This window comes from Festucalex cinctus, chromosome 10, assembly GCF_051991245.1.
Source record: "Festucalex cinctus isolate MCC-2025b chromosome 10, RoL_Fcin_1.0, whole genome shotgun sequence".
Taxonomy (NCBI): Eukaryota; Metazoa; Chordata; class Actinopteri; order Syngnathiformes; family Syngnathidae; genus Festucalex; species Festucalex cinctus.
This window is the reverse complement of record NC_135420.1, coordinates 1,965,001-1,977,863: the sequence shown is the minus strand read 5'-3', so window position 1 is coordinate 1,977,863 and position 12,863 is coordinate 1,965,001. Positions and strand designations below refer to the sequence as shown.

At 41.0% G+C, this 12,863-nt stretch overlaps 2 long non-coding RNA genes across 2 annotated transcripts; both read left to right on the top strand.

Moving 5' to 3' along the window:
* Positions 1 to 2,549: 2,549 nt before the first annotated feature.
* On the top strand, positions 2,550 to 2,800 carry LOC144026545 (uncharacterized). Its single transcript, XR_013285213.1, has 2 exons — positions 2,550 to 2,599; positions 2,675 to 2,800. It is a non-coding gene; the product is annotated as an uncharacterized LOC144026545 (long non-coding RNA).
* A 2,920-nt stretch (positions 2,801 to 5,720) lies between these two features.
* On the top strand, positions 5,721 to 6,972 carry LOC144027225 (uncharacterized). The gene is made up of 2 exons (XR_013285402.1): positions 5,721 to 5,943; positions 6,678 to 6,972. It is a non-coding gene; the product is annotated as an uncharacterized LOC144027225 (long non-coding RNA).
* The last annotated feature ends 5,891 nt before the right edge of the window (positions 6,973 to 12,863 follow it).

The following is a 12,863-nucleotide window of genomic DNA, read 5'->3' as shown; positions in this document are numbered from 1 at the left end:
CCTAGAATTTTTTAACGAAGCAGCCCCGCTTACGTTTAAGCAAGATCTTTGGAATTTTTTAGGTGTATGAGGGAGCCCAAGACCTACAAAAAAGTCTCTTGGACCTATATGCTAAAATGAACAGGAAGTGAGCGACGAATTTTTTAATATCCCGTTTTTTACGATTTTAGCACATTTACAGGGGGCATACTTTTGCCCACTTCTCCTACACGTTTCATCTGACTGACTTCAGACTTGACCTGGACCATGTGAAGACCTGAGCCAACGACAGGGGGAAAAATCTTGACTTTTCGAAATACTATATGATGAGGGCGGGGCATCAAAATTTGTGTTTCGCAATGAAAAAGGATATGGTTAATAACTCCCCTGTACATGCTCCAAAAAATCCCAAACTTGACATGTATGTTTATAGTCAAGGCCTGAAGCTATCTCTATGACAACATTCAGTTATATATGCAGCGCCACCGAGCCCTTGAGGCAGAAAAAAAAATGCCCCACTTACGGTATTTTTACAAAAATTGTAAACACGTTTCGCAATGAAAAAGGATATGCTTAATAACTCCCCGGTGCATGCTCCAAAAAATCCCAAACTTGACATGTATGCTTATAATCAAGGCCTGAAGCTATCTCTATGACAACATTCAGTTATAAATACAGCGCCACCTAGCCCTTGAGGCCACAATACCCCACATACAGTATTTTGTACAAAAAATGTAAACTCATTCTAAGTGTGATAACTAAGTCATTTATGAATATTCTTTTACTTTCCATTACTCAAAATGTTCACTGGCATCAGACTTATCCAAACATATGTACTTTTTTATTTATTTTTGATCGCCTCTATAGACATTAAAAGCAACATCGTGAATGAAGGATATGCTTCATAACTCCATGGTACATGCTCCAAAACAAATCCCACACTTGACATGTATGTTTAGAGTCAAGGCTTGAAGGTATCTCTATGACAACATTCCATTATATATACAGCGCCACCTAACCCTTGAGGCATAAAAAAATATACCCCACTTAACGGTATTTTTGCAAAAATTGTAAACTCATTGTAAGTGTGATAACTAAGTAATTTATGAATATTATTTTAGTTTCCACCACTCAAAATGTTCACTGGCATCAGACCTATCCAAACATGCATACTTTTTTATTTAGTTTGATTTAATTTTGATAGCCTCTATGGACAATAAAAGCAATATTGTGCAATGAGTACGAGTGATGATGGGTACATATATTTTTACAAAAAATACCAATCAGGGCAACGTATTGACTAAAAATAAATAAGGATGCTGATTTTTGCAGATCTTAACGTTCACCAAAACCCATTGAGCTTGACACATTCATCACACCTGGCAAAGAAAATCCACATGTAAAGGTTTATCATGCCATTTTTAAAGAAATTCTGCTTCCAATGTGACAGTACCCCAACATGCAAGTACCCCAACATGGCCCGGGCTGCGAGGGCCCTTTATAGCTGCTCGCAGCTCTAGTTTGGTTTTATATTTGTTGTTGTTCACTACAATTACATAAAATTTCACAATCAATTAACTACAAGTTACTACTTAATAATTACTAGTAATACTACTACTGTTTTTACGACTACTACTACTACTACTACTACGACTACTACTACTACTATTATTACTAGTAATTAATAGGTAATTACTTTGTATTTTTCAGTTTCTTTGTTTCCTTCATTAGCATTCAGCTATTAGCATTCAGCTTTCAGCATTCCCACGCAATTTCTCCAGAAATTGCTTAGTCTAGTTATTATTCTTATTATAGCATTTTATTCTCCTCACTTTTTTTGTCGTCAAACTACTCCCACATCATACTTCTGATTTACACCGTTCAAATTTCAACTTGCTGGGAAAATTCACGCCTTTCGGGGTATATATCGTCTGACTCCATATTACTTACAATACACGCATAATTTAATGTTAACTATGAACTTTTCCCCATTCATTTTCAATGGGACTGACACTGATTTTTTTCCCACTTTCCACACCCACTTCCATACATACAACAGACCATTATGACCAGCTTTCTAATTCTGCTCAGTGGCGCAGTTGGGAGAGCACATGTACAGTAAGCAGGAGGTCGCATGTTCAAACCCCCCCGCCGACTGTACATTGCATGTGTCCGTGACAATTATGTAAACGGATATTAAGTATACCAACTGACTGTCCTACCAGGAAATGTGTTTTAGTGAAATTATTAAACACGTGTCCCCAATTAGCGTTGATCTCTTTCAGCATTAAATGTGTAGCGATAATTGGGTCGTCTTTTTGACGAATTAATAATCTGGACATTACAGAGGTAAATTGTAATTACCTTGATAACCTCTAGGGGCACAACGTTGGCTTTGCTTTGGGTGAACAGGAGCAAACAACGACCAAAATCCTTTCTTCATCGGTGTCAGGTCTCCTGACTCTGCCCCTTGAGCGTGTTAGTGTGGGTGTGTCCCTCAGCAGGATTGGAGCGGCGAGTGGAGCTGGGACCAGGTGCAAGCAATCATCTCCATCAAGTGCTGTGTATGTAAGCTGGTCCCCAACTCCACCTCGTCGCCAGATCAACACACTCCGTCAGAGTTCGTGCTTCTAGCTATCTAGTCATTTGTTGCGTGCCTATTGCATTTGACTTACCTGATCTTTGCTCTCCCCAGTTGTGTACCCTGCCGCTTGCCTGCCTAGACTCCCTCCGCTTCTGGCCTTGCTCGTCAATCAACAACTCGTTCCTTGGACTGCTACCTTCTACAGCGCTTTCTGTTTAATAAACCCTCATCACTCCATCCACCTGTTGTCTCTCTCTGCATTTGGGCCCTCCACCAACCGGACCCTGACAATCAGTCATTTATAATCTAAAGTCGCCACACTCGATATTCAGTGGTTCGTTGTACTAACAAAAGAATAATAATCCACTCGGAAACACAGATGACTTAGGCGGAATGGAGTTAATAAAACATGCATTTATTCACGATTACTACACTACAGAATCAAAACACTGCCTATCTAACTATTCTACCGTCAGAAGAAAATAAATAAAATAAGGCTAATGAAAATAGGGAAAGAATGCGAACGAATAAGGAAACAGGAAAAGAGAAATTTAACTTGCCAGATCTGTGATATGTTTCAAACGTAAGTTGCACACAGCGATATGTCAAATTGGGGAATCAAACGTGCACTTATGAGAATGGGTGCTGCGTCGAACGAGCAGAAACGGGCGGTCTTTTGAAAAAGGGGGAAAAATAGTCAATGTTTGTTCAAAAAGGCAAGAAAATTAAAAAAAGGGGCTATTCCACAGGTGAGCAAGGGAGCCGCTCGGGGGCTGACGTAGTTGCGCGGCTCGTCCCTTGATTGGTCGGCGAGATGTTTCTCCGGCGAGGTTGGTTCTGCCGGACAGCTGTCCGACTCCAGGTGTTGGAGCTCGGTTCGCGGCGTGCCTGCATACGGGGACGGCCAGCCGTTGGAGGTGGGCTTGCACCGCGGCGGGGCGCCACCGAATAGCAGGTGAGCAGGCTTGGGTGCACAACCTTGAGTCCGGCGGTACGTTGCAAGTGTACCCCGGGGGCCGCGGGACTCGCTGTTGGCGGGCAGTCACTGATGGTGAAGAAAAAAAAAGGGGAAAATAAGGAAAAAGGGAGTAAAAGAGTCTCTTTGGGGTCAGCGTTGCAGTTTGCACCTGCTTTGGCGTAGCGTGGAGCGAGTGTCTGCTCTCGTGGCAATGGTTGCTGCCAGGAGCAAAAGGGGCCACGTGTTTGACAAGTTTCTTGGAACAAAGAGTCAGTGGGAGCAGGCTCGGAGCTTGCAGGTAGCAGGTGAGGATGGCGAGAGCGAAGAGGGGCAGCGTGGAAGCGGGAGAGAGATCGGGAAGAGAGAGAGAGAGAGAGAGAGAGAGAGAGAGAGAGAGAGAGAGAGAGAGAGAGAGAGAGAGAGAGAGAGAGAGAGAGCGAGAGAGGGGGTCCCCTCGTTGTTTTAAAGCCTATGGGCGGAGCTTCAGTAGGCGGTGGCAACCCTTCTACTCGCTCGCGCAGACTTTAAAAAGCAAATTATTAAAGGGATTAATAATTTGGCATTAAATTTGGTCAGTCTGGCAAATCAGTTTTCCCACACAGCCCGTTTAGCACACATTGTAATTAATGCATCATAAACTAATTTGTGAGGTCGTTCTTTATGGCGTTAGATTTGTGCCACAATTCCGTGCGTAACAAAATGTGTTTCGTACGTACAAAATGTGTTTCGTACGTACCAAAAATGTGTTTCGTACGTACAAAACAGTCCTCGCGCACGCTTGCTACGTCTCTCCTCAACACGTACGAAACTTTGATTTACGCTTGCGATGCAAGGGTCGAGGCGTAATATTTGTGCCACAATTCTTAACCAATCAGGAGTCGGACAGGAGAGCAAATCCTGATTGGCTGTTTAATATCCAATCAGGCAGAACTGACAACGTGTCGTCACGCCGCGTTGCATCATGGGCGCTTCTTCGATTTTTTTTTGGTTTTGTTTACTAGCACTCGGTGCTTTCCTGTTTGTATTTTATCTGCATTTCTGCTGACTTTTATTTACTTAACAAAAGTTTTGTTATATTACGGGGTGAAGCAGCTCCCAACTGCTTTCCTGCTTAGCGGAAGACAAGTTTTAGCCCTCATGGGACCGTTGGATGATCGTTGGGGGGGACTGTCAATAACGACTAATAAATATTGAAACTGATACATTTTTCAGTCATATCGCCCAGCCCTTTGTTGCGGTCTATTTAAATAATTCAATATATGAAAATATAGAAGACATTTTTGTTGTTGTTTTTTAACATGTTTGAAGATACCGTAAAAATGTATGGTGTTTTAATTTTAACGTCGACAAGCAACAAATGTCACTATAAGTTTTGAATATTTAAATGAATCGTATGTTTTGATAGCCACTGCTGTTGCAGGCAAAACTTGTGTTCCAATCAAATATTTTGCAAATATATCGAGTTGCGTATGCGTAAAACATGCTACACCTCCACAAAAAATGGTGCGACCAAATCTTGTGCTGTGCGAGCAACTAAAAATGTTACTCGCATCAATGCTAGTAGTGGCAAAGTTAGTGTAGAGCCCTGCAAGTTGACATGGTTTTGAGAATCAAATATGTGACCCCCAGCAGCCCCCCCCCCCCCCCCCCTTTTTTTTAGAGGTCTTCCTTCGGTCGTGAAGTTGGTCTAAAATTTTTCTCATAGTGGTCTAAAAAAGGTCGAAAAAAGGTCTAAAATTTCACTGAGTGATTCCTGCAAGAACCTTGTAATCAATATCTTTCAGTTCAGTCAGATTAGGCTCAAGAACTATGGCGTTAGATTTGTGCCATAATTCCGTGCGTAACAAAATGTGTTTCGTACGTACAAAATGTGTTTCGTACGTACCAAAAATGTGTTTCGTACGTACAAAATGTGTTTCGTACGTACCAAAAATGTGTTTCGTATGTACAAAATGTGTTTCGTGCGTACAAAACAGTCCTCGCGCACGCTTGCTACGTCTCTCCTCAACACGTACGAAACTTTGATTTACGCTTGCGATGCAAGGGTCGAGGCGTAATATTTGTGCCACAATTCTTAACCAATCAGGAGTCGGACAGGAGAGCAAATCCTGATTGGCTGTTTAATATCCAATCAGGCAGAACTGACAACGTGTCGTCACGCCGCGTTGCATCATGGGCGCTTCTTCGATTTTTTTTTGGTTTTGTTTACTAGCACTCGGTGCTTTCCTGTTTGTATTTTATCTGCATTTCTGCTGACTTTTATTTACTTAACAAAAGTTTTGTTATATTACGGGGTGAAGCAGCTCCCAACTGCTTTCCTGCTTAGCGGAAGACAAGTTTTAGCCCTCATGGGACCGTTGGATGATCGTTGGGGGGGACGCTAACTTCCGAATCGAAGACTACTTTCAACATTTTCATAACGGTAAGTAGCATAAAAGTAGCATCTTTTAACTTGGCCACTATCACACACAGGCTTCCAAGACAATCAAAATTGTATGTAATAGTTACATACACGACATTGGCAATGGATGTGCATAGTTATGATGAAGAAGAAAAAATCGCCACCCCCTTTCTTTATTTTCTTATGCATTTTTAGTGCCTAGTGCCACCAAATGTATATCGTGTAACTAACAGACAGAAAAAAACATGGAATGTCCAAAAGCACTGTTAACACAATGCCATAGTTACTGATTTTTAAGTACGTTAGTGATATTGATTAGAAAATCGTGGAAAATCACGAGATATCAGCTCTTGAATTCAATTCACGAGCTAATTTTGTTGTCATTACCTGTATACTTGTGCACATAAATGCCATCTCAAACAAATCACTAAAGCAGCCTTTTACCACCTAAAAGACTTCGACAGAAGGGTTGCATGCTCCATACCAGAAGAACCTGACTCATGCTTTTATTTCCAGTAGACTTGATTATTGCAAAGGTCTTCTGACTGTTCTCCCTCAAAAGACCATCACATTATAGCTGCAGAGGTTATGAAGTGGTTACCCTTAGTTGTACTAGACATTTAACATGAACAAGAAACTGTAGAAACATGGATGGTCACATTGTTTTCCCATAACTACATGAAGATGGATGGATATGATTGTTTCACGTTTTACAATTAATAACCTTGAGCTTTTGTTTGTTTCCAATTTACCAGGTAAACCAATCCAGATTGCGCATCGTTTCTATATCCGGGTCACAGTCATCAATACGATGTCTAAGGATAGAGAGTACAGCTGAGATGGATGGGACGGCGATGGATGGCTCCACAATAGCAGTCTACCATGCCTACTGTGTGTAAAACTTGAAATAAAAACTGCAAAGATGCACTGTAACTGAGGACGATTCATTTGATTTAAAAACAAAATGTACAGTTTGCTGTTTGTTGATCGATAATGCATCATTAAGTGTCAATTACAAATACAATGTGTAATATATTTTCATCTGTGGAACCTCTTGGGTCTTGCATTCTCAATACATCATCGTGAAAACAGTACTCTGAGGTCTTCTTGGTCAATGATGGGCAAATGTGCAGTGTGTGCACTTCCGCACTTTAATCTTGAAACCATAAATGTGTCATGTACCGCATTGGCACTGTACCTGCAATAGTATTTTGGTTATTGTTTACAGGTTGTTCCGAATACAGTGTGTGTGACACTTTTTATTTTTCTAATTGTCAATGATACTGTTTGCAAGACACATTTAAATAAGTTCAGTAAAAGTGTCGACAACTTACAGGAGAAAACATATTTTAAAAATGTTTGATTTGGTATGCTGCAAAACAGGCCATTACAACTATTCGAACTTCAAATTATGATAGTCCAATGTTAATGTTGTCATTCTTCAGGAGCTCTTGATTTCTCTGCTGTCAAGCTCAAGCTTCACGTTCTGACTCTTCCTACAGACATTTTAACTCATTCACTGCCTTTGACAAGTATACTTGTCAATTGTATTTTTTAGAGCGGTGCTAAATGGGGGCGAATCTGAGCATGCTCCACTGTAAATATCAAACTTGGAAACAACTTTACTGATGCCCAACCACCGGTAGATGACATCATTGCCCCATTTTATAGGAAATAAACACAGTTTCAGAGTCCATGGGAGAAATGGCTGTATTTTGGCAAACCTACATTTTTCTGCTGTCAATTATAAAAGAACGGGACGGGACAAAAAGTAGGGAGTCTATTCTGTTATTTGGTAGATTCGGTTTATATATAATTATTGAATGTAATATCACGTGAGTATTGGAAATGTAAAAAATTTCTATAATGACTGGCAGTGAATGAGTTAATGACTAAGTCAAATTGGTCTCATCAGCTGGCTCAAAAACGTCAGGAATTAGGGCTGCACAAAATTGGAAAATCATGCAATACGCGATTTTGCTGAATATAGCTATGGATATTGCAATATTTAATATGGATCTAAAGAAATGACTGATGATGATTTTCTTATCTAATGAACAAATTATATTACTCTTGCAGTAAAATGTTTTCAGAGTTATTTAATTGTAATGACTTCAATAATGTTCAACTAGTGGATGGTGGTGCACATTTTAGCAAGTGGCTGACTGGTCAAATTCAGATAAAAGCAAAAAATTCCATATGAAACTTATTGCATGTCTGTTATATGCATATTGCATGGGCCAATAGCGCGATATCAATATTTTTTCCACTCCACTTCTTCATCTTCTGCTTCTCGTGGTGTTTTTGACACTTCTGTTGTGGTGTCATCAGGTGCATTCTGGGTCCTTTGTCATCTTTGTTGCCTGGTAATAAAAACAAAACCCAAGGTTAGCGCTCAGATTTTTAATTGTCTATCTGTTGTTATGGAAAAATGACAAGATCAACCATGTTTCTCACATTAGTAAAACAATTATTTTGGGCAAACATGTTTATTTCAACAGCTGCTAGTCATGGTGTATGGTTGTCTTGTAACCAAAATGAATTCAATTCTTACGTCAATAACTATGGCATTGGACTGCCAAACACAGTGCTCTTAGGTATTCAATGTTTTCTATTATTCACGATATACCTTTGGTGGTACCAGGCACAAATTAGTAAAGAAAAATGGATGGTCTAACATTTTCTTTTCTACTTCTTATACAACGCCACTCATGTTGGCATGCATTGTTTAAGATTGTAATGATAGTAACACGATCAAAAGAGGACAAAACTATAGGATTTACTGACTTAAATACAGTACAGTATTTTGTAACTTACCATAATGAAAACGTAAGTAGCAGGTTAGCCTCTTCTCTTTTTTTTTCTTCTATTTTATGCCGTCATCCAACATCACCATGAGCGCTAAAACTTGTTTTCCCTCCTTCTTCCGCTAAGCAGGAAAGCAGTTAGGAGCTGATTCATCCCGTAACATAACAAAACTTCTATTAAGTAAATAAAAATCAGCAGAAATACAGACAAAAATTCAAACAGGAAAGGACCGAGTGCTTGTTTAAAAAAATAAATAAATAAATAAAAATAAATAAATAAATAAATAAATAAATAAATCGAAGAAGCGCCCACGATGCAACGCGGCGTGACGACACGTTGTCAAAGTTCTGCCTGATTGGATATTAAACAGCCAATCAGGATTTGCTTTCCTGTCCGACTCCTGATTGGTTAAGAATTGTGGCACAAATATCACGCCTCGACCCTTGCATCGCAAGCGTAAATCAAAGTTTCGTACGTGTTGAGGAGAGACGAAGCAAGCGTGCGCGAGGACTGTTTTGTACGCACGAAACACATTTTGTACGTACGAAACACATTTTTGGTACGTACGAAACACATTTTGTACGTACGAAACACATTTTTGGTACGTACGAAACACATTTTGTACGTACGAAACACATTTTGTTACGCACGGAATTATGGCACAAATCTAACGCCATAGTTCTTGAGCCTAATCTGACTGAACTGAAAGATATTGATTACAAGGTTCTTGCAGGAATCACTCAGTGAAATTTTAGACCTTTTTTCGACCTTTTTTAGACCACTATGAGAAAAATTTTAGACCAACTTCACGACCGAAGGAAGACCTCTAAAAAAAAGGGGGGGGGGGGCTGCTGGGGGTCACATATTTGATTCTCAAAACCATGTCAACTTGCAGGGCTCTACACTAACTTTGCCACTACTAGCATTGATGCGAGTAACATTTTTAGTTGCTCGCACAGCACAAGATTTGGTCGCACCATTTTTTGTGGAGGTGTAGCATGTTTTACGCATACGCAACTCGATATATTTGCAAAATATTTGATTGGAACACAAGTATTGCCTGCAACAGCAGTGGCTATCAAAACATACGATTCATTTAAATATTCAAAACTTATAGTGACATTTGTTGCTTGTCGACGTTAATCTTAAAACACCACACATTTTTACGGTATCTTCAAACGTGTTAAAAAACAACAACAAAAATGTCTTCTATATTTTCATACATTGAATTATTTAAATAGACCGCAACAAAGGGCTGGGCGATATGACTGAAAAATGTATCAGTTTCAATATTTATTAGTCGTTATTGACAGTTATAATTGGGTTGTTGTTTTTTTCTATTCAAAATAAGGATCAGGAAAACAAATGGCTGATAATTTGAAATATAAATATTTAACCTTTAAAAAGACACAAACACAATATGTGCACAGTGTGAAGTATTTCAGAAACATAAAAATTTGAGACATGAAATAAACCTACCGTCCAGCCAAAAGAAATATGAAGCCACTTTATGGAACAATAAATCTATCAAACACATTTTAACCACTTAATATATCAAAAAAATATTGCCAAAAGTAACCTTCCCTTTTTATCAACAATTTTTCTTTTTCTTTTGCCATCACATTCATTTTTGGTTAATGTATAACGTCTTTTTTATTTATTTATTTATTTTTTATTAATCCGAGACACGATGACCACGGAATCGCTGCTGTTTTTTTGTTTGTTTGTTTGTTTGTTTTTTGCTGTGGTTCATTTTGAGTTTGATGACGTTCATTGCGGGCACGTCTCAAGGCCTCAGTATGCTTCTGCGAGAGGCTCGCGCGGAGGCGTTACGGCGTAGCTCCGCTCGTGCGTTTGCCTTCCGACTTGTGCGCAATACACATCTGTGTCTGCTGGAGTTTCACACCAAGTCCCGCTGTCGCTATGGCTGGGACGCCACAGAGTGGCGATTCCTCTGCATTTTATGACGGATTCAGGAAGTTCAATTTAATTCAGAAACACGAAACAAAGCCGGGGGGGAGAGTGAGTTCATCACTGTGGCAATTAATTATTGACAATTTGCACCGGTGTCGGCCGTAAACTCGCCAAAACACAACAGCCATGCGCTTAGCGAACACAGTATTTTTTATTTATTTATTTTTTTAAGTTATTGTTGTTTTCCGCCTCTCGTCCCAGGCACATATCCACATGCACAGCCGTGGTCTCCGAGCAGGAAGTCGATTTGCGCCGCCAGTTGCCTTCACGGAAACTATCTGGGCGGGGGGCGGAGAGAGAGAGAGAAAAAAAAGAAGGAAAAAACGCCATCGAACAGACCAATCAGAAGCGAGCTAAGCCCCGGCATCTACGGCGTTCAAGGATTGGCGACGTGTGCACCGCAGCCGGCCATGAGCGACGCGGCACTTAAAATTCATGAACATGATCTACGGCGGTCATCAACGCGAGAGCAAACGTGGAGGCATAAAATAGGCTTATCCCGTTCCGTAAGTTCGTCGTTCACCACCCTGCCTGTTTGTTTTTGTCCCGGTAGTGTTAGCTTGACATGTTGAGCTCGGGATGTCCGCAGAAAGCAACAACGATAATTCCTCCCCCTCCTGTTGTCGTATCTCGCGGAAAAACAAGCCGCCGCCGCGCGTCACATCTCACTTGCACCGCCCACGTACCTGAGCTCCCGCCCGCCCGAACTACGATGAACTACAATGCAAACGCACCCCGTGAAATGTCTCCTTCACTTTGAGCACGCAAATAACAGAAACAACGCAACACGCACATTTTTTGTTTTTTCTTTTTCTTTCTTTCTTTCTACAGAGCATACACTTCTCGGAATGTAAGGAACGGATGTATGGGTGAATTAAATTTTAGACCTAGGATGAAAATATGGCTGTTTTTTAAGACATTTTAGGCCTAAAATTTAACTTTCTGAATTTTAGACTTTTTTTTTTTTTTTAGACTTTTTAAGACCCCGCGGGAACCCTGTGATTACCTTTCATTCCTTATGGAGTACAAATTAAATAGGACGTTCATACACACAAAGACATAACATGAATCATCGTTCCAAAAGGAAAGAAAATCAAAAGGGGGTATTCCACATGGGTGAGCAAGGGAGCCGTTCGGGGGCTGACGTAGTTGCGCGGCTCGTCCCTTGATTGGTCGGCGACTCGGCGAGGTTGATTCTCCGGCGAGGTTGGTTCTGCTGGACAGCTGTCCGACTCCAGGTGTTGGAGCTCGGTCCACTACGCGCCTGCGTACGGGGAAGGCCAGCCATTGGAGGTGAGCTGGCACCGCGGCGGGGTGCCACCGACTAGCAGGTGAGGTGCGGGGCGGCTTAGGTGCACGACCTTGAGTCCGGCGGTACGTTGCAAGTGTACCCCGGGGCCGCGAAGGTCGCCGCTGGCGGGCAATCACCGATGGTGAAGAAAAAAAACAAGGAAAAAAAGGAGTAAAAGAGTCTTTGGGGTCAGCGTTGTAGTTTGCACCTGCTTTGGCGTGGCGTGGAGCGAGTGTCTGCTCTCGGCAACGGTTGCTGCCAGAAAAAAAAAGGCCACGTGGTTGGCAAGTTTCTTGGAACAAAGAGCTGGAGCAGGCTGGGAAACTTGCAGGTAAAGAGCGATCGGGAAGAGGATGTTGGAGGAGCGAAGTTGGAAGAGAGAGAAAGCGAGGGGGTCCCCTCGTCTTTTTAAAGTCTATGGGCGGGGCTTCAGTAAGGGGGTGGCACACCCTTTCTATTCGCTCACGCAGACTTAAAAAAAAAAACATTATTAAAGGGATTAATAATTTGGCATTAAATTTGGTCAGTCTGGCAAATCAGTTTCCCCACACAACCCGTTTAACACATCGTAATTAATGCATCATAAACCAAATTGTGAGGTAATTTCTACTTGAGCCTAATCTGACTGAACTGAAAGATATTGATTACCTTCCATTCCTTATGGAGTACAAATGAAATAGGACGTTCATACACACAAAGATATAACATGAATCATTCGTAGTTCAGTTATCTGTCAAGAATTATCATGGTATAAATGTGTAAAATGTGGTTACTTGTAAGAATTGTCACTAAGGATAGTTCCAAGTTTCACCACTTGACGGTGCTGTTGCTCCATCTCGACGCCTGGAGGGCGCGACGCCAGAATATC